Source organism: Bubalus kerabau, chromosome X (assembly GCF_029407905.1).
Source record: "Bubalus kerabau isolate K-KA32 ecotype Philippines breed swamp buffalo chromosome X, PCC_UOA_SB_1v2, whole genome shotgun sequence".
NCBI lineage: Eukaryota > Metazoa > Chordata > Mammalia > Artiodactyla > Bovidae > Bubalus > Bubalus kerabau.
Window position 1 is genome coordinate 35253126 of NC_073647.1, and position 19981 is coordinate 35273106.

A 19981-nucleotide genomic window follows, 5' to 3' on the forward strand; every position below is an offset into this window, starting at 1 on the left:
CTAACTGACCAATCAGATTGAAGGGTGTGGCTCCTCATTGTCCTGAAAGGGTATAAATAGGGAGACCAGAGGCAGAGATTCTATGTTAGGCCACTTCTTGGCATCATCCTGACTAAGGGAATCAGGAACCCACGGCAGTCAAGAAGAGTTACAAGGCGGTTTGCCTCAAGGATGAATGGACAAAAGAAGACCCTTTGTCAACGGAGGTACCGAGGCAGTGTGAAAGTAAGATGATTCCAACTAAGCTCCCCATGTTCTCCATTGACTTGGCTGCCCCAAACCTCTACCCACCCTTGCCTGGCACAAAAGCCCTCATGAGCCCACATCCCTTTTTCATGAAATCTCCCTTCCAACTCCGCTTTTTTCTTTCCTAAAGTCTCATACCCTTGTCTTGTCTTTCCAGGCACGAAATATGACCATGAGGGTCAGAAGACCTCTTCAAGGAACCTTGAGAAAGAAAATCCGACCATATGCCACTCAGTCGAAGAAGGTGAAGACAACCAGAAAACCCAACTGTTTTCTCCGTTCCTGTGCACGTAAGAAACTGAATCAAAGCCGTAAAAGGTACCAAAATATGAGGCGGGATCAAAGAAGGAGGCAGAATCCAAAGAGAAGATAAGCTCAGCCGCCCCAGAATAAGAGACCCTGGAGAAGTACAAGCTGGGCAGCCAGTAACTGACTCGAAAAGGTCAGACAGTGTAGAACTGTGCCTCCAGAGGTCTGCTTTCGTATAAATGGCCAACCAAGGAAAGACTCTCACACTAACATAGTAAACTGATGGCTGCAATTACAATAAACATCAAATGGGGAAAAGATATTTGCGTGTGTGTGAATTTTCTGATGGAAGGGAGGGAAAGAAGAGAAGAGGTGGGCACTGGAGATGGGAGGGATATGGGGTCCCGAGAGGTTGGGGAACAGACCCTCGGGTCCCCAGTTAGCCAGAGAGTAGTGGTCTGGATTGGGTCAGGAGTCTGCACTGAAGATGGATAACCCTGATTAACATTTGATTTCAAGGGCAAGGAGTAGTGGTATGGTGTTACAGCCTTTGTTTGGGGTGTGGAATGACATTAGGGTCTAGATTGCCAGACCCAGAAAGGAAGAGGTTGTCACATAGGGGTGGTGAATGTGAAAGTCCCCCCGAGAAAGGTAGGCAGGAATCACCTCCTGGCCACCTACCTCATAAAAGGGATTGTTGCATCACTCACCTATGCTGTCGGCTAAAGGTGCTCAGAAGGCACGAAGTGCTGATACATCTAAAACCCACAAATAGCACTCCCAGGGAGTACAATAATGTGTGGAGGGAACAAATCAAATAATGACTAGGACACCTTTTTGCTAAGAAAATTTTGGGAGCAATGTATTCCCAAAGGAAGAGCAGTGATGGTGGCCCAATCCCAGTGCACGTTACAAACAGGATCACCACTCACAGAGAATTTTTCTTTCCCCCCGGGGGGCAATATGCAGGTTGTGGAAGCATGGTTCCCTGAACAGCGATTGAACCCGTGCCCTTCTAGGGAAAGCCCAGAGTCCTAACCACTGGACAGTCATGGAAGTCTGTACAGTGAATTTTTACATAAGAACTAACAAAAGACTGAGTAAAAGCTGGTCTTTTAATGATCACCATACCCTAGGATTTCACAATAACTACACTCCTAAAACATTCTTCCCCAATAAAGTCTTTTGTTAGTCCAAATTCTACAAGTTTATCATGGTTTAAAAGGAAGAGTACGAGATATATAAGTTGGTGTGAACTTTCATTTTGAAATGTTTTAAAAGGTCCAAGGAATAGTCAAACAATTATGGAGATACATAAGGCAGTCTCTGACCATAAGAATCCTGCGTGTCTTCAGAAAGCTTTTTAGAAACAACTAAAACACAGAGTTTCACCATAGGCATCAAACGAGTTGAGTTCAGATTTTAACTCAACGATATGTTATCTTTTATCTGGACTGCAGCTCCCTAATTAAATCTTTCTGGCACTCTAACTCCTGGGAGACCCCAGGGATGATTCACAGTCAGTCACTGAATGTGATTTAAAATCAATAAAAGTGAAAGACCCCCTGGGTGTGCTGTCCTTTCTTTCCGTTTTTTCTTTTTTTGAGTTCTTTTTTTCTAAATTCATTTATTTTGATTTGAGGCTAATTACGTTGCAATATTGTAGTGGTTTTTGCCATACATTGACATGAATCAGCCCTGGGTGTCCATGGGTTCCCCATCCTGAATCCCCCCTCCCACCTCCCTCCCCATCCCATGCCTCAGGGTCATCCCAGTGCACCAGCCCTGAGCACCTAGTCTCATGCATCAAACCTGGACTGGTGATCTGGTTCACATAGAATAATATACATGTTTCAATGCTCTTCTCTCAAATCATCCTACCCTCGCCTTCTCCCACGGAGTCCAAAAGACTCTTCAATACATCTGTGTCTCTTTTGCTCTCTCGCATATAGGGTCATCATTGCCAACTTTCTAAATTCCATATATATGTGTTTGTGTACTGTATTAGCGTGTTTCTTTCTGACGTCCTTCACTCAGTATAATAGGCTCCCGTTTCATCCACCTCTTTCGAACTGATTCAAACGTATTCTTTGTAATGGATGAGGTACATTCCATTGTGTATATGTACACCAGCTTTCTTATCCTTTAGTCAGCCAATGGACTTCTAGGTTGCTTCCATGTCCTGGCTATTATTAACAGTGCTGCGATGAACATTGGGGTACCCGTGACTCTTTCAATTCTGGTGTCCTCTGTGTGCATGCCCAGCAGTGGGATTCCTGGGTCATATGGCAGTTCTATTTTCAGTTTTTTAAGGAGTCTCCACACTATTCTCCGTAGTGGCTGTACTCGATTGCATTCCCACCAACAAAGTGAGAGGGTTCCCTTTTTTCCACACCCTCTCCAGCATTTATTGTTTGTAGACTTTTGGGTAACAGCCATTCTGACCAGCGTGAAAGGGTACCTCAAGGTCGTCTGGATTTGCATTTCTCTGATAATAAGTGATGTTGAGCATCTCTTCATGTGTTTGTTAGCCATCTGTATGACTTCTTTGGAGAAATGTCTGTTTAGTTCATCGGCCCGTTTTTTGAATTGGTCATTTCTTGGTCTGCAATTGAGCTGTGGGAGCAGCTTTTATATTTTTGAGATTATTTCTTCGTCAGCTGCTTTGTTTGCTCTTACTTCCTCCCATTCTGAAGGCTGTCTTTTCACCTTGCTTATACTTTCCTTTGTTGTGCAAAAGCTTTTGAATTTAATTTGGCCCTATTCATTTACTTGTGCTATTTTGCTATACAATTTGGTCCTGTTCATTTATTTCCATTACTCTGAGAGGTGGGTCATAGAGTATCCTGCTGTGATTTATGTCAGAGTGTGTTTTGCCTATGTTTGCCTCTAGGAGTTTTATAGTTTCTGGTCTTAAGTTTCGATCTTTAATCCATTTTGAATTTATTTTGTGTATGGTGTTAGACAGTGTTCTAGTTTCATTCTTTTACTAGTGGTTGACCATTTTTCCCAGCACCTCTTCTTAAAGAGGTTGTCTTTTCTCCATTGTCTATTCTTGCCTCCTTTGTCAAATATAAGGTGTCCATAGGCGCGTGGATTTATCTCTGGGCTTTCTATTTTGTTCCCTTGATCTGTATTTCTGCCTCTGTGCCAGTATCAAACTGTTTTTTTTTTTGTTTTTTTTTTTTGTTTTTTGTTTTGTTTTTTTTTTTTTTTTTTCAGTTGTCCTAGTACCATTTATTAAAGGACCCATCCCTTCCCTATGTACTTAATATGTTTGTTGTTCAGTCACTTAAGTTGTGTCTGAGTCTTTGTGACCTCGTGGACTGCAATTCACCAGGCTTCCCTGTCCTTCACTATTTCCCTAATTTTGCTCAAACTCATGTCCATTGAGTCGGTAATGCCATCTGATCATCTCATCCTCTATTGTCCCCTTGTCCTCTTTCCTTCAATCTTTCCCAGCATGAGACTTTTTGCTAATGAGTCAGTTCTTCGCATCAGGTGGCCAAAGTATCGCAGCTTCAACTTCAGCATCATTCCTTGCAATGAATATTCAGTGTTCATTTCCTTTAGAATTGACTGGTTTGATCTCCTTGCTGTCCAAGGGAGTCTCAAGAATCTTCTCCATCTCCACAACTTGAAAGCATCCATTCTTCAGTGCTCAGTATTCTTTATGGTCCAACTCTCAGATCCATACATAGCTACTGGAAAAACCATAGCTTTAACTATATGAATCTTTGTTGGCAAGTGATGTCTCTGCTTTTTAATTCATTGTCTAGGTTTGTCATAACTTTTCTTCCAAGGAGCAGCATCTTTTAATTTCATGGCTGCAGTCACTGTCTGTAGTGATTTTAGAGCCCAAGAAAAGAAAATCTGTCACTGTTTCCACTTTTTCTCCTCTATTTGCCATGAAGTGATGGGACCAGATGCCATGATCCTAGTTTTTTGAATGTTGAGTTTTAAGCCAGCCTTTTGACTCTCCCCTTTCACCTTCATCATGAGGCTCTTTAGTTCCTCTTCACTTTCTGCCATTAGAATGGTTTCATCTGCACATCTAAGGTTGTTGGTATGTCTCCTGACAATCTTGATTCCAGCTTGTGATTCATCCAGCCTGGCTTTTTGCATGATGTATGCTGCATATAAGTTAAATAAGCAGGGTGACAATATACAGCCTTGACATAATTCTTCCCCAATTTGGAACCAGTTTGTTATTCCATGTTCAGTTTTAACTGTTGCTTCTTGACCTGCATAGAGGTTTCTCAGGAGGCAGGTAAGGTGAACTGGTATTCCCATCTCTTGAAGAATTTTCCAGTTTGCTGTGAGCCACACAGTCAAAGGTTTAGTGTAGTCAATGAAGCAGAAGTAGATGTTTTTCTGTAATTCCTTTGCTTTTTCTATGAGCCAGTTTATACTGTTTTGATGACTGTAGCTTTGTAATAGAGCCTGAAGTCAGGTAGGTTGATTCCTCCAGTTCCATTCTTCTTTGGCAAGGTTGCTTTGGGCTATTCCAGGTTTTCTGTATTTCCATACAAACTGTGAAGCTATTTGTTCTAGTTCTGTGAAAAATACCATTGGTAGCTTGATAGGGATTGCATTGAATCTATAGATTGCTTTGTGCTGTGTACTCATTTTCACTATATTGATCATTCTGATCCATGAACATGGTATATTTCTCCATCTATCTGTGTGATCTTTGATTTCTTTCATCAGTGCTTTACAGTTTTCTATGTATTGGTCTTTTCTTGGATCATCCAAACAGCAAGAGAGTTCAGAAAAAACATCTATTTCTGCTTTATTGACTATGCCGAAGCCTTTTACTGTGTGGACCACAATAAACTGTGGAAAATTCTGGAAGAGACGGGAATACCAGACCACCTGACCTGCCTCTTGAGAAACTTGTATGCATTTCAGGAAGAAACAGTTAGAGGTGGACATGGAACAACAGCCTGGTTCCAAATAGGAAAAGGAGTATGTCAAGGCCGTATATTGTGCCCCGACTCATTTATCTTCTATGCAGTGTACAACATGAGAAACGCTGGGCTGGAAGAAGCACACGCTGGACTCAAGATTGCCGGGAGAAATATCAATAACCTCAGATATGCAGATGACACCACCCTTATGGCAGGAAGTGAAGAGGAACTAAAAAGGCTCTGCATGAAAGTGAAAGAGGAGAGTGAAAAAGTTGGCTTAAAACTCAAAATTCAGAAAACGCAGATCATGGCATCTGGTCCCATCACTTCATGGGACATAGACGGGGAAACAGTGGAACCAGTGTCAGGCTTTCTTCTTTGGGCTCCAAAACCACTGCAGATGGTGACTGCTGCCATGAAAGGGAAAGACGCTTACTCCTTGGAAGAAAACTATGATCCACCTAGACAGTGTATTAAAAGGAAGAGACATTACTTTACCGACAAAGGTCCATATGTCAAAGCTAAGTTTTCCCAACAGTCATCAGGTATGCATGGGAGAGTTGGACCATAAAGAAAGCTGAGCACTGAAGAACTGATGGTTTTGAACTGTGGTGTTGGGGAAGACTCTCGAGAGTCCATTGGATTGCAAGGAAATCAATGCAGTCAATGCTAGAGGAAATCAGTCCTGAATATTCATTGGAAGGACTAATGCTGAAGCTCCAATACTTTGGCCATCTGAGGCAAAGACTGGCTCATTGGAAAAGACCCTGATGCAGGGAAAGATTGAAGGCCAGAGGAGAAGGGGACGTCAAAGGGTGAGATGGTTGGATGGCATCACCGTCTTGATGGGCTTGAATTTTAAGCAAGCTCTGGGAGTTGGTGATGGACAGTGAAGCCTGATGTGCTGCACACAATAGGGTCTCAGAGAGTCAGAATTGACTGAGCCATTGACCAGAACTGATTGCAATTGGGAAAGTATTTTGAGCACAGATCCTGACATGTCTGAAGTAGAACAGAAAAAGAAGTTTCTTTAACATGGAAGTATGAGTAGGGTCAGCAGGAACTCTGTGTGTGTGTGTGTGTGTGTGTGTGTGTGTGTGTGTGATGGGGCAGGTAGGAGGATGGATGAGCAGACAGCATGATGGGGCTGTTTTACAGCAATTGTTTCTCTCTGATAGTGAGCTGATTCTCAGAATGAGCTGTTAAGGGAGACAGAAAACTTTGAATCTTAGCGCTTGCTCAAGTTTGGGCGAAAGCTGAAGTTCAGAGGAGAGAAGCTTGGCTAAAGTTTAGCCAAGCCGAGTCATCGTGTATTTTATGGATAATTGTGAGCAGTTGGCCAGTCTCTGCCGTTGTTTAAGAGAGGCAAAGTCTGTCCTTAGACAATACCGTTGTTCTTCAAATTGCAAGTCCATGTGCCTGACGCAGAAGGAGGCCCATCAAAACTTAACCTTAAAGTTTGGAACAGAGAAAGTTGATTAAAGATTCATACAAGGAGATGGGTGGTTCATGCCCTAAGACCCCAAAGTTAGTAAAAGTTTTCAGTAAGTGCATGTACAATTAAATGTTAGGGAGAGTGGTGGTAAGTTGCTGCAGACTTCTTGGTGTCATACCCTTTGTGCTTAAGGTTAGGTCATGGTCAGGTAATGAGGTTCCTATAAACCTGTACTAGATGAATGTTATTCTCTGTCCTGACAAGAAAGGGCAGTCTCAAGGCACAGCTTTCACCCTGCAATGTCCCAGTGCTGGTTAAGGGGAAGCAGATCTCAGCCAGCAGCTCCTTCAGTGCCAGGTTCCCACACTCTGCCCAGCCGTCATCCCTGACGGAGACAGGCATCCAACATAATAGGTCCTCAGTTTCCGTCCTCAGGGCATCCATATGGGGAGACCAGTTCTCACAGTCTGAGACCCAGATAGAAAACCACTGCTAGTAGGTCGCAGCGACAGGGATGCGGGAGAGGTACACTGATCCTCAAGGCTTTGGCCAAGGCTAGTGGAGGGCCTTAGTGAGGGCTGTGGAGGGCTACAACATCTAGTCCCCAGGGTATTCCCTGGGCCCTCCAGCTCACCCACTGGCCCAAATCTGCGTGAGCTCCAGGGCCTCCAGAATGAGGCCTGAATCTGCCTCTTATCTCAGTCTCCTCCTGATGACCGCCACACCACCCTTGACTTAATCACTTTCCCTATGGCCCCCTCATTGATAGTAAGTAACCTGTGGGCAGGGCCCACTGTGGTGCTGACCAACAGCTAAGCAGGACAACTAATGGTCACTCATTGACAGTTGGCTGCTTGTGAATGGGGCCCTCTGAGGCACCAAGCAATGTTTGAACAGCACCTGTTGCCTAGGGACAGGATGGCTTGAAATGAAGCACACCAATGGCTTCCTTTTAAGGGCTGTGCTCATCCTGCTCTGTTACACTGCAAAGAGTAGAAGAATCACTGTGAATTTAAGGTTTGTCAAAGGAGTTTTCAGGGTGGGCTGGACTTCACAATCTTGTGGGCTTTGAACTATTTATACTATATGCTGAGCATGTGATCAAGTGGCAGCTGTTGGAGAGGCATAGAGGTGACAGCACTGGTGACAGCTAGGCCTGGGAATATAATGAAAAGTATGATATGCAAAAGTTAACTAATTATGTGAAATCAAATCTGAGGTCGGAAATGAGTCAATCAAAAAGATTCCAGCACACTGGACCCAAAGTGTCCTTATGTAACAGAGCACAGCCCTTCGCAGGTAGCCATTGCTGTGCCTTATTACTCTGCATCCTGTTACTAGGCAACAGGGCTTGCTCTTCCATTGGTCAGTGCCTCATGGACCCCACCCACAAGCAACCATCACTGAGCTACCTGCAGGTACTTGTCCTGCTCAGCTCTTGGTCAGGCCTGCAATGGGCCCTACCTACTGATAACTGACAAGGAGAGATGACTGGGGAAATGATATAGTCAAGACTCAGTGGAAGAGTGGTGAACTGATTTTGACTTTGAGCACTTTCCTTAAAAAAATAATAATAATAATAATAATAATCATGAATGTATTTCTGATAGATGGAGCAAGTTGAATTTCCTTGCTGAATATGAGAGTTGAAGTGTCCCAACAAAATTTAGTGGAGGAGACATGTAGAAGTGTCTTTGTTCTGATGTGTACTCTGAGGGAGACTGTGTATTAAACTTTGGGCAACAGACTGAGCATTCACCAAGTCTGGGGGTCGTTAAAGCTCATGACAGGAGATCAAACACCCAACCTGTTCTTAATTACCCTTTGCCACCTTAAGTGCTTGCTCTTAAGTTCCTTAAGCCCCTCAGGAACCCCCAACAGGCAGAAGGTGGGCTAGAGATGAAGTGATTACTCTGAAAGGCTGAAGTGGGACAGAAAGGGTTTGGCAGATGTTTTCAGAGGGATGAAGGAGGCAGGAGTGTTGAAGTGGCACATATAAGTCAAAGGATAAAGGGAACTGAAAGGAAGTTTGAAGGTCATGAGGAGAAACACCATGGCCCTGAATCACCACTGCCCAGAATCAGACACACAGAGGTGTCATCAGTGGAGAAGTTATAAAATGGCCTCCCTCAGCATCCACTAGCCCATGTTGATGGGCACAGTGGTACATTGTGATGTCTAAGCCCCCCAAGATGCTATTGGCTGGGGTGGTGCCTAACTGACCAATCAGATTGAAGGGTGTGGCTCCTCATTGTCCTGAAAGGGTATAAATAGGGAGACCAGAGGCAGAGATTCTAGGTTAGGCCACTTCTTGGCATCATCCTGACTAAGGGAATCAGGAACCCACGGCAGTCAAGAAGAGTTACAAGGCGGTTTGCCTCAAGGATGAATGGACAAAAGAAGACCCTTTGTCAACGGAGGTACCGAGGCAGTGTGAAAGTAAGATGATTCCAACTAAGCTCCCCATGTTCTCCAATGACTTGGCTGCCCCAAACCTCTACCCACCCTTGCCTGGCACAAAAGCCCTCATGAGCCCACATCCCTTTTTCATGAAATCTCCCTTCCAACTCCGCTTTTTTCTTTCCTAAAGTCTCATACCCTTGTCTTGTCTTTCCAGGCACGAAATATGACCATGAGGGTCAGAAGACCTCTTCAAGGAACCTTGAGAAAGAAAATCCGACCATATGCCACTCAGTCGAAGAAGGTGAAGACAACCAGAAAACCCAACTGTTTTCTCCGTTCCTGTGCACGTAAGAAACTGAATCAAAGCCGTAAAAGGTACCAAAATATGAGGCGGGATCAAAGAAGGAGGCAGAATCCAAAGAGAAGATAAGCTCAAACGCCCCAGAATAAGAGACCCTGTAGTAGTACAAGCTGGGCAGCCAGTAACTGACTCGAAAAGGTCAGACAGTGTAGAACTGTGCCTCCAGAGGTCTGCTTTCGTAGAAATGGCCAACCAAGGAAAGACTCTCACACTAACATAGTAAACTGATGGCTGCAATTACAATAAACATCAAATGGGGAAAAGATATTTGCGTGTGTGTGAATTATCTGATGGAAGGGAGGGAAAGAAGAGAAGAGGTGGGCACTGGAGATGGGAGGGATATGGGGTCCCGAGAGGTTGGGGAACAGACCCTCGGGTCCCCAGTTAGCCAGAGAGTAGTGGTCTGGATTGGGTCAGGAGTCTGCACTGAAGATGGATAACCCTGATTAACATTTGATTTCAAGGGCAAGGAGTAGTGGTATGGTGTTACAGCCTTTGTTTGGGGTGTGGAATGACATTAGGGTCTAGATTGCCAGACCCAGAAAGGAAGAGGTTATCACATAGGGGTGGTGAATGTGAAAGTCCCCCCGAGAAAGGTAGGCAGGAATCACCTCCTGGCCACCTACCTCATAAAAGGGATTGTTGCATCACTCACCTATGCTGTCGGCTAAAGGTGCTCAGAAGGCACGAAGTGCTGATACACCTAAAACCCACAAATAGCACTCCCAGGGAGTACAATAATGTGTGGAGGGAACAAACCAAATAATGACTAGGACACCTTTTTGCTAAGAAAATTTTGGGAGCAATGTATTCCCAAAGGAAGAGCAGTGATGGTGGCCCAATCCCAGTGCACGTTACAAACAGGATCACCACTCACAGAGAATTTTTCTTTCCCCCCGGGGGGCAATATGCAGGTTGTGGAAGCATGGTTCCCTGAACAGCGATTGAACCCGTGCCCTTCTAGGGAAAGCACAGAGTCCTAACCACTGGACAGTCATGGAAGTCTGTACAGTGAATTTTTACATAAGAACTAACAAAAGACTGAGTAAAAGCTGGTCTTTTAATGATCACCATACCCTAGGATTTCAAAATAACTACACTCCTAAAACATTCTTCCCCAATAAAGTCTTTTGTTAGTCCAAATTCTACAAATTTATCATGGTTTAAAGAAAGAGTACGAGATATTTAATTTGGTGTGAACTTTCATTTTGAAATGTTTTAAAAGGTCCAAGGAATAGTCAAACAATTATGGAGGTACATAAGGCAGTCTCTGACCATAAGAATCCTGCGTGTCTTCAGAAAGCTTTTTAGAAACAACTAAAACACAGAGTTTCACCATAGGCATCAAACGAGTTGAGTTCAGATTTTAACTCAACGATATGTTATCTTTTATCTGGACTGCAGCTCCCTAATTAAATCTTTCTGGCACTCTAACTCCTGGGAGACCCCAGTGATGATTCACAGTCAGTCACTGAATGTGATTTAAAATCAATAAAAGTGAAAGACCCCCTGGGTGTGCTGTCCTTTCTTTCCGTTTTTTCTTTTTTTGAGTTCTTTTTTTCTAAATTCATTTATTTTGATTTGAGGCTAATTACGTTGCAATATTGTAGTGGTTTTTGCCATACATTGACATGAATCAGCCCTGGGTGTCCATGGGTTCCCCATCCTGAATCCCCCCTCCCACCTCCCTCCCCATCCCATGCCTCAGGGTCATCCCAGTGCACCAGCCCTGAGCACCTAGTCTCATGCATCAAACCTGGACTGGTGATCTGGTTCACATAGAATAATATACATGTTTCAATGCTCTTCTCTCAAATCATCCTACCCTCGCCTTCTCCCACGGAGTCCAAAAGACTCTTCTATACATCTGTGTCTCTTTTGCTCTCTCGCATATAGGGTCATCATTGCCATCTTTCTAAATTCCATATATATGTGTTTGTGTACTGTATTGGCGTGTTTCTTTCTGACGTCCTTCACTCAATATAATAGGCTCCCGTTTCATCCACCTCTTTCGAACTGATTCAAACGTATTCTTTGTAATGGATGAGGTACATTCCATTGTGTATATGTACACCAGCTTTCTTATCCTTTAGTCAGCTGATGGACTTCTAGGTTGCTTCCGTGTCCTGGCTATTATTAACAGTACTGCGATGAACATTGGGGTACCCGTGACTCTTTCAATTCTGGTGTCCTCTGTGTGCATGCCCAGCAGTGGGATTCCTGGGTCATATGGCAGTTCTATTTTCAGTTTTTTAAGGAGTCTCCACACTATTCTCCGTAGTGGCTGTACTCGATTGCATTCCCACCAACAAAGTGAGAGGGTTCCCTTTTTTCCACACCCTCTCCAGCATTTATTGTTTGTAGACTTTTGGGTAACAGCCATTCTGACCAGCGTGAAAGGGTACCTCAATGTCGTCTGGATTTGCATTTCTCTGATAATAAGTGATGTTGAGCATCTCTTCATGTGTTTGTTAGCCATCTGTATGACTTCTTTGGAGAAATGTCTGTTTAGTTCATCGGCCCGTTTTTTGAATTGGTCATTTCTTGGTCTGCAATTGAGCTGTGGGAGCAGCTTTTATATTTTTGAGATTATTTCTTCGTCAGCTGCTTTGTTTGCTCTTACTTCCTCCCATTCTGAAGGCTGTCTTTTCACCTTGCTTATACTTTCCTTTGTTGTGCAAAAGCTTTTGAATTTAATTTGGCCCTATTCATTTACTTGTGCTATTTTGCTATACAATTTGGTCCTGTTCATTTATTTCCACTACTCTGAGAGGTGGGTCATAGAGTATCCTGCTGTGATTTATGTCAGAGTGTGTTTTGCCTATGTTTGCCTCTAGGAGTTTTATAGTTTCTGGTCTTAAGTTTCGATCTTTAATCCATTTTGAATTTATTTTGTGTATGGTGTTAGACAGTGTTCTAGTTTCATTCTTTTACTAGTGGTTGACCATTTTTCCCAGCACCTCTTCTTAAAGAGGTTGTCTTTTCTCCATTGTCTATTCTTGCCTCCTTTGTCAAATATAAGGTGTCCATAGGCACGTGGATTTATCTCTGGGCTTTCTATTTTGTTCCCTTGATCTGTATTTCTGCCTCTGTGCCAGTATCATACTGTTTTTTTTTTTGTTTTTTTTTTTTTTTTGTTGTTGTTGTTTTTTTTTCAGTTGTCCTAGTACCATTTATTAAAGGACCCATCCCTTCCCTATGGACTTAATATGTTTGTTGTTCAGTCACTTAAGTTGTGTCTGAGTCTTTGTGACCTCGTGGACTGCAATTCACCAGGCTTCCCTGTCCTTCACTATTTCCCTAATTTTGCTCAAACTCATGTCCATTGAGTCGGTAATGCCATCTGATCATCTCATCCTCTATTGTCCCCTTGTCCTCTTGCCTTCAATCTTTCCCAGCATGAGACTTTTTGCTAATGAGTCAGTTCTTCGCATCAGGTGGCCAAAGTATCGCAGCTTCAACTTCAGCATCATTCCTTGCAATGAATATTCAGTGTTCATTTCCTTTAGAATTGACTGGTTTGATCTCCTTGCTGTCCAAGGGAGTCTCAAGAATCTTCTCCATCTCCACAACTTGAAAGCATCCATTCTTCAGTGCTCAGTATTCTTTATGGTCCAACTCTCAGATCCATACATAGCTACTGGAAAAACCATAGCTTTAACTATATGAATCTTTGTTGGCAAGTGATGTCTCTGCTTTTTAATTCATTGTCTAGGTTTGTCATAACTTTTCTTCCAAGGAGCAGCATCTTTTAATTTCATGGCTGCAGTCACTGTCTGTAGTGATTTTAGAGCCCAAGAAAAGAAAATCTGTCACTGTTTCCACTTTTTCTCCTCTATTTGCCATGAAGTGATGGGACCAGATGCCATGATCTTAGTTTTTTGAATGTTGAGTTTTAAGCCAGCCTTTTGACTCTCCCCTTTCACCTTCATCATGAGGCTCTTTAGTTCCTCTTCACTTTCTGCCATTAGAGTGGTTTCATCTGCACATCTAAGGTTGTTGGTATGTCTCCTGACAATCTTGATTCCAGCTTGTGATTCATCCAGCCTGGCTTTTTGCATGATGTATGCTGCATATAAGTTAAACAAGCAGGGTGACAATATACAGCCTTGACATAATTCTTCCCCAATTTGGAACCAGTTTGTTATTCCATGTTCAGTTTTAACTGTTGCTTCTTGACCTGCATAGAGGTTTCTCAGGAGGCAGGTAAGGTGAACTGGTATTCCCATCTCTTGAAGAATTTTCCAGTTTGCTGTGAGCCACACAGTCAAAGGTTTAGTGTAGTCAATGAAGCAGAAGTAGATGTTTTTCTGTAATTCCTTTGCTTTTTCTATGAGCCAGTTTATACTGTTTTGATGACTGTAGCTTTGTAATAGAGCCTGAAGTCAGGTAGGTTGATTCCTCCAGTTCCATTCTTCTTTGGCAAGGTTGCTTTGGGCTATTCCAGGTTTTCTGTATTTCCATACAAACTGTGAAGCTATTTGTTCTAGTTCTGTGAAAAATACCATTGGTAGCTTGATAGGGATTGCATTGAATCTATAGATTGCTTTGTGCTGTGTACTCATTTTCACTATATTGATCATTCTGATCCATGAACATGGTATATTTCTCCATCTATCTGTGTGATCTTTGATTTTTTTCATCAGTGCTTTACAGTTTTCTATGTATTGGTCTTTTCTTGGATCATCCAAACAGCAAGAGAGTTCAGAAAAAACATCTATTTCTGCTTTATTGACTATGCCGAAGCCTTTTACTGTGTGGACCACAATAAACTGTGGAAAATTCTGGAAGAGACGGGAATACCAGACCACCTGACCTGCCTCTTGAGAAACTTGTATGCATTTCAGGAAGAAACAGTTAGAGGTGGACATGGAACAACAGCCTGGTTCCAAATAGGAAAAGGAGTATGTCAAGGCCGTATATTGTGCCCCGACCCATTTATCTTCTATGCAGTGTACAACATGAGAAACGCTGGGCTGGAAGAAGCACACGCTGGACTCAAGATTGCCGGGAGAAATATCAATAACCTCAGATATGCAGATGACACAACCCTTATGGCAGAAAGTGAAGAGGAACTCAAAAGGCTCTGCATGAAAGTGAAAGAGGAGAGTGAAAAAGTTGGCTTAAAACTCAACATTCAGAAAACGCAGATCATGGCATCTGGTCCCATCACTTCATGGGAAATAGATGGGGAAACAGTGGAACCTGTGTCAGGCTTTCTTTTTGGGGCTCCAAAACCACTAGAGATGGTGACTGTAGCCATGAAAGGGAAAGACGCTTACTCCTTGGAAGAAAAGCTATGACCCACCTAGACAGAGTATTAAAAGGAAGAGACATTACTTTACCGACAAAGGTCCATAAGTCAAAGCTAAGTTTTCCCAACAGTCATCAGGTATGCATGGGAGAGTTGGACCATAAAGAAAGCTGAGCACTGAAGAACTGATGGTTTTGAACTGTGGTGTTGGGGAAGACTCTCGAGAGTCCCTTGGATTGCAAGGAAATCAATGCCGTCAATGCTAGAGGAAATCAGTCCTGAATATTCATTGGAAGGACTAATGCTGAAGCTCCAATACTTTGGCCATCTGAGGCAAAGACTCGCTCATTGGAAAAGACCCTGATGCAGGGAAAGATTGAAGGCCAGAGGAGAAGGGGACGTCAAAGGATGAGATGGTTGGATGGCATCACCATCTTGATGGGCTTGAATTTTAATCAAGCTCTGGGAGTTGGTGATGGACAGTGAAGCCTGATGTGCTGCACACAATAGGGTCTCAGAGAGTCAGAATTGACTGAGCCATTGAACGGAACTGATTGCAATTGGGAAAGTATTTTGAGCACAGATCCTGACATGTCTGAAGTAGAACAGAAAAAGAAGTTTGTTTAACATCGAAGTATGAGTAGGGTCAGCAGGAACTCTGTGTGTGTGTGTGTGTGTGTGTGTGTGTGTGTGTGTGTGTGTGATGGGGCAGGTAGGAGGATGGATGAGCAGACAGCATGACGGGGCTGTTTTACAGCAATTGTTTCTCTCTGATAGTGAGCTGATTCTCAGAATGAGCTGTTAAGGGAGACAGAAATCTTTGAATCTTAGCGCTTGCTCAAGTTTGGGCGAAAGCTGAAGTTCAGAGGAGAGAAGCTTGGCTAAAGTTTAGCCAAGCCGAGTCAGCGTGTATTTTATGGATAATTGTGAGCAGTTGGCCAGTCTCTGCCGTTGTTTAAGAGAGGCAAAGTCTGTCCTTAGACAATACCGTTGTTATTCAAATTGCAAGTCCATGTGCCTGACGCAGAAGGAGGCCCATCAAAACTTAACCTTAAAGTTTGGAACAGAGAAAGTTGATTAAAGATTCATACAAGGAGATGGGTGGTTCATGCCCTAAGACCCCAAAGTTAGTAAAAGTTTTCAGTAAGTGCATGTACAATTAAATGTTAGGGAGAGTGGTGGTAAGTTGCTGCAGACTTCTTGGTGTCATACCCTTTGTGCTTAAGGTTAGGTCATGGTCAGGTAATGAGGTTCCTATAAACCTGTACTAGATGAATGTTATTCTCTGTCCTGACAAGAAAGGGCAGTCTCAAGGCACAGCTTTCACCCTGCAATGTCCCAGTGCTGGTTAAGGGGAAGCAGATCTCAGCCAGCAGCTCCTTCAGTGCCAGGTTCCCACACTCTGCCCAGCCGTCATCCCTGACGGAGACAGGCATCCAACATAATAGGTCCTCAGTTTCCGTCCTCAGGGCATCCATATGGGGAGACCAGTTCTCACAGTCTGAGACCCAGATAGAAAACCACTGCTAGTAGGTCGCAGCGACAGGGATGCGGGAGAGGTACACTGCTCCTCAAGGCTTTGGCCAAGGCTAGTGGAGGGCCTTAGTGAGGGCTATGGAGGGCTACAACATCTAGTCCCCAGTGTATTCCCTGGGCCCTCCAGCTCACCCACTGGCCCAAATCTGCGTGAGCTCCAGGGCCTCCAGAATGAGGCCTGAATCTGCCTCTTATCTCAGTCTCCTCCTGATGACCGCCACACCACCCTTGACTTAATCACTTTCCCTATGGCCCCCTCATTGATAGTAAGTAACCTGTGGGCAGGGCCCACTGTGGTGCTGAACAACAGCTAAGCAGGACAACTAATGGTCACTCATTGACAGTTGGCTGCTTGTGAATGGGGCCCTCTGAGGCACCAAGCAATGTTTGAACAGCACCTGTTGCCTAGGGACAGGATGGCTTGAAATGAAGCACACCAATGGCTTCCTGTTAAGGGCTGTGCTCATCCTGCTCTGTTACACTGCAAAGAGTAGAAGAATCACTGTGAATTTAAGGTTTGTCAAAGGAGTTTTCAGGGTGGGCTGGACTTCACAATCTTGTGGGCTTTGAACTATTTATACTATATGCTGAGCATGTGATCAAGTGGCAGCTGTTGGAGAGGCATAGAGGTGACAGCACTGGTGACAGCTAGGCCTGGGAATATAATGAAAAGTATGATATGCAAAAGTTAACTAATTATGTGAAATCAAATCTGAGGTCGGAAATGAGTCAATCAAAAAGACTCCAGCACACTGGACCCAAAGTGTCCTTATGTAACAGAGCACAGCCCTTTGCAGGTAGCCATTGCTGTGCCTTATTACTCTGCATCCTGTTACTAGGCAACAGGGCTTGCTCTTCCATTGGTCAGTGCCTCATGGACCCCACCCACAAGCAACCATCACTGAGCTACCTGCAGGTACTTGTCCTGCTCAGCTCTTGGTCAGGCCTGCAATGGGCCCTACCTACTGATAACTGACAAGGAGGGATGACTGGGGAAATGATTTAGTCAAGACTCAGTGGAAGAGTGGTGAACTGATTTTGACTTTGAGCACTTTCCTTAAAAAAATAATAATAATAATAATAATAATCAGGAATGTATTTCTGATAGATGGAGCAAGTTGAGTTTCCTTGCTGAATATGAGAGTTGAAGTGTCCCAACAAAATTTAGTGGAGGAGACATGTAGAAGTGTCTTTGTTCTGATGTGTACTCTGAGGGAGACTGTGTATTAAACTTTGGGCAACAGACTGAGCATTCACCAAGTCTGGGGGTCGTTAAAGCTCATGACAGGAGATCAAACACCCAACCTGTTCTTAATTACCCTTTGCCACCTTAAGTGCTTGCTCTTAAGTTCCTTAAGCCCCTCAGGAACCCCCAACAGGCAGAAGGTGGGCTAGAGATGAAGTGATTACTCTGAAAGGCTGAAGTGGGACAGAAAGGGTTTGGCAGATGTTTTCAGAGGGATGAAGGAGGCAGGAGTGTTGAAGTGGCACATATAAGTCAAAGGATAAAGGGAACTGAAAGGAAGTTTGAAGGTCATGAGGAGAAACACCATGGCCCTGAATCACCACTGCCCAGAATCAGACACACAGAGGTGTCATCAGTGGAGAAGTTATAAAATGGCCTCCCTCAGCATCCACTAGCCCATGTTGATGGGCACAGTGGTACATTGTGATGTCTAAGCCCCCCAAGATGCTATTGGCTGGGGTGGTGCCTAACTGACCAATCAGATTGAAGGGTGTGGCTCCTCATTGTCCTGAAAGGGTATAAATAGGGAGACCAGAGGCAGAGATTCTAGGTTAGGCCACTTCTTGGCATCATCCTGACTAAGGGAATCAGGAACCCACGGCAGTCAAGAAGAGTTACAAGGCGGTTTGCCTCAAGGATGAATGGACAAAAGAAGACCCTTTGTCAACGGAGGTACCGAGGCAGTGTGAAAGTAAGATGATTCCAACTAAGCTCCCCATGTTCTCCATTGACTTGGCTGCCCCAAACCTCTACCCACCCTTGCCTGGCACAAAAGCCCTCATGAGCCCACATCCCTTTTTCATGAAATCTCCCTTCCAACTCCGCTTTTTTCTTTCCTAAAGTCTCATACCCTTGTCTTGTCTTTCCAGGCACGAAATATGACCATGAGGGTCAGAAGACCTCTTCAAGGAACCTTGAGAAAGAAAATCCGACCATATGCCACTCAGTCGAAGAAGGTGAAGTCAAGCAGAAAACCCAACTGTTTTCTCCGTTCCTGTGCACGTAAGAAACTGAATCAAAGCCGTAAAAGGTACCAAAATATGAGGCGGGATCAAAGAAGGAGGCAGAATCCAAAGAGAAGATAAGCTCAGCCGCCCCAGAATAAGAGACCCTGGAGAAGTACAAGCTGGGCAGCCAGTAACTGACTCGAAAAGGTCAGACAGTGTAGAACTGTGCCTCCAGAGGTCTGCTTTCGTAGAAATGGCCAACCAAGGAAAGACTCTCACACTAACATAGTAAACTGATGGCTGCAATTACAATAAACATCAAATGGGGAAAAGATATTTGCGTGTGTGTGAATTTTCTGATGGAAGGGAGGGAAAGAAGAGAAGAGGTGGGCACTGGAGATGGGAGGGATATGGGGTCCCGAGAGGTTGGGGAACAGACCCTCGGGTCCCCAGTTAGCCAGAGAGTAGTGGTCTGGATTGGGTCAGGAGTCTGCACTGAAGATGGATAACCCTGATTAACATTTGATTTCAAGGGCAAGGAGTAGTGGTATGGTGTTACAGCCTTTGTTTGGGGTGTGGAATGACATTAGGGTCTAGATTGCCAGACCCAGAAAGGAAGAGGTTGTCACATAGGGGTGGTGAATGTGAAAGTCCCCCCGAGAAAGGTAGGCAGGAATCACCTCCTGGCCACCTACCTCATAAAAGGGATTGTTGCATCACTCACCTATGCTGTCGGCTAAAGGTGCTCAGAAGGCACGAAGTGCTGATACACCTAAAACCCACAAATAGCACTCCCAGGGAGTACAATAATGTGTGGAGGGAACAAATCAAATAATGACTAGGACACCTTTTTGCTAAGAAAATTTTGGGAGCAATGTATTCCCAAAGGAAGAGCAGTGATGGTGGCCCAATCCCAGTGCACGTTACAAACAGGATCACCACTCACAGAGAATTTTTCTTTCCCCCCGGGGGGCAATATGCAGGTTGTGGAAGCATGGTTCCCTGAACAGCGATTGAACCCGTGCCCTTCTAGGGAAAGCACAGAGTCCTAACCACTGGACAGTCATGGAAGTCTGTACAGTGAATTTTTACATAAGAACTAACAAAAGACTGAGTAAAAGCTGGTCTTTTAATGATCACCATACCCTAGGATTTCAAAATAACTACACTCCTAAAACATTCTTCCCCAATAAAGTCTTTTGTTAGTCCAAATTCTACAAATTTATCATGGTTTAAAGAAAGAGTACGAGATATTTAATTTGGTGTTAACTTTCATTTTGAAATGTTTTAAAAGGGCCAAGGAATAGTCAAACAATTATGGAGGTACATAAGGCAGTCTCTGACCATAAGAAACCTGCGTGTCTTCAGAAAGCTTTTTAGAAACAACTAAAACA